This window comes from Rhinopithecus bieti, unplaced genomic scaffold, assembly GCF_001698545.2.
Source record: "Rhinopithecus bieti isolate Rb0 unplaced genomic scaffold, ASM169854v2 scaffold_2654, whole genome shotgun sequence".
NCBI lineage: Eukaryota > Metazoa > Chordata > Mammalia > Primates > Cercopithecidae > Rhinopithecus > Rhinopithecus bieti.
The window spans coordinates 17208-19756 of record NW_016804048.1 but is presented as its reverse complement, the minus strand read 5'-3'; the positions used below and the strand labels follow the sequence as shown (position 1 = coordinate 19756).

At 41.4% G+C, this 2549-nt stretch overlaps 1 pseudogene; it reads right to left on the bottom strand.

Moving 5' to 3' along the window:
* Positions 1–352: 352 nt before the first annotated feature.
* On the bottom strand, positions 353–691 carry LOC108522325 (small nuclear ribonucleoprotein G pseudogene; annotated as a pseudogene).
* Positions 692–2549: the final 1858 nt, after the last annotated feature.

Below are 2549 nucleotides of genomic sequence, written 5' to 3'. Positions count from 1 at the left end.
CCCATCTGGAGTTGCAGTGGGCCAGATCTCAGCTCACTGCAGCTCTGCTCCTGAGGTTCACACCATTCTCCTGCCTCAGCCTCCCGAGTAGGCTGGGACTACAGGCACCCGCCACCTCGCGCTGGCTTAGTTTTTGTATTTGCTATTAGGATAGAGTGGAGTTTCACCGGGTTAGCCAAGATGGTCTTGATCTCCTTGACCTACGTGATCCGCCCGTCTCGGCCTCCCAAAGTGCTGGGATTACCAGGCTTTAGCCACCGGCGGCCCGGACCGACCTAATTTTTATTTTTACATCATAGTGAAACAGGCCCTATGGAGAGAGGACATGGGTTTCTCTGCTGAACAGCCATTATTTATACTCGTTTCAAGGCTTCTAACATGATGATATTATTTCCTCATATTACCACCATTCCAATATTGCTCTGTTGCCCACTAGTCGCCATCTCCACACATTCATCTATCACAAGGTTCATAAAGGGATCAAATCCCCATAATATTCCTTGGACATGTCTGCCACCATTTAATTTCAATGATAACTTCTTGTCCATAAATTTTTTCAACTCGGGAGGGTGAGCTTTGCTCATGGCGTATAGTCTGCGGGCTCACGGATGCCTTGGAACGGAATGCATGGCTTCCCTCAGGCTCCTGCGATAGGCCCGGCGTCTTGCGTTTGGTGTCATCGACCTAGTTAGCTCTTGTTATTTCTTTCATCATTATATAATATTCCTCTTCATTCCTTTAATACCTTGAGGTTTGAAGTATTTTTTTTATTTAATTTAATATTATGTTCTTGCTCCTGATACATCATTGGCCATTTCCATTATTTTTAATCTTCTTTCCACTTAGGAGTTTTAAATATTTTTATTTGAGAGGCTTATGGGCCAGTGGAAATAAGACCTAAGCTTAGATGTAAGGGACGAACAGGAATTAGCTAGGTGATATGTATAAACATAGCAGGAGTGGCATGAAAGATGGTGTCAAGGAAGCATAAAATTCCAGGCCCAGAGAGGAGCATATAGAAAGACTAAATGGGACAGAGAAGACAGAACAGGGAACTAAAAGCAGTTCAATGTGGCAGAAGGATAGGTGGTTGGGATACGAGTAAAAATGAAAACAAGAACCATTATCTTAAAGTAATTTTTTCTTTTTTTGGGGGGGGTCGATGGAGTATTGCTCTGTCACCCAGGCTGGAGTGTAGTGGCTGGATCTTGGCTTACTGCAAGCTCTGCCTCCTGGGTTCAAGCAATTCTCCTGCCTCAGCCCCCCTAATACCTGGGATTACAGGTGCAAACCACCACGCCCGGCTAATTATTTATATTTTTAGTAGAGATGGGGTTTCACCATGATGGCCAGGCTGGTCTTGAATTCCTGACCTCAACTGAGCCACCTGCATTGGTCTCCCAAAGTGCAGAGAATACAGGCGTGAGCCACTGCACCCGGCCATAAAGGATCATTTAAATTGGAGTTTGGACTTTATCTTGAGGGCAATAAGGAACTATTAAAATGTTTTATAACATGAAAAGATGTGTGCAGATCTGTGTTTGAGAAAAAGTATGCAGCTACATTACAGAGAATGAAACAGAAAATCAGCTGCAGTAATCCAGGAAATGGTTTATACTAGGTCTGACCTACTACAGCAGCAGAGAAGGCAGAGAAAATGGGTGAGGAAGGCTGAGAGAGTTAAGTGGAATCAACAAGCCTTGTAAGGGATTTGACCACGAGTAGAGAGAAACAGAAAGGAATTAAAGATGATACCTCTGTTTCTGGCTGGGATAAAGGGCAGGTGGTACTATCAATCAATCAGATCAGGAAAAGGGGGATAGCAGATTTTGGGAGGGTAAAAAAATTACTTTAATTCTGGACAGACTGAGTCTGAGGTGCATTAAAGTTATTCAAATGAAAGTGTCCAAAAGGCTGTCAGATATACAAAATCTTAAGACAAATATTTGGGCCACAGGTATAGGGAATCATACATATACAAAACAGATGACAACTAAAGCTATAAGAATAGGTGAAATCGCCTGGGGAGAATACACAAGGTGAGAAGAAAACCTAAGATCATGGAATACTAAGCATTTAGAAGACAAAGGAAATCTAATAGAGTAGACTGTCAGGGAACAGCCAAAAAGGAAGGTGAAAATATTATAAACAGGAGAAAAAGAAGTAAGCACAGAATGAATGCTTACTATGTGCTAGGCACTGAACTAAGAACTTTATGTGCAGTTGCTCATTGAATCCTTACACATTCTATGAGCAACCTACTATTATAATATGTATCATTACAGATGTGGACATTGTAGTTTAGAAAGATCACCTTGCTCAAGATCACACATTTGGTTGGGTGTAAGAAATGGAATCAAGATTACATTTTAGTCCTCCAGTGCTCCTGTTCTTAACTACTACACTGTACCACCTTCTATGAAAGACTAAAAAAATGTAGTATCACAGACAAAAGGATAAAACAGTGATTCAAAAGAAAGGCACCACTCCAGTAGCAATGAGCTCATTTAGCTCTGAGATATTGGTTTTTTTTTTTTTTTTTTTTTTTT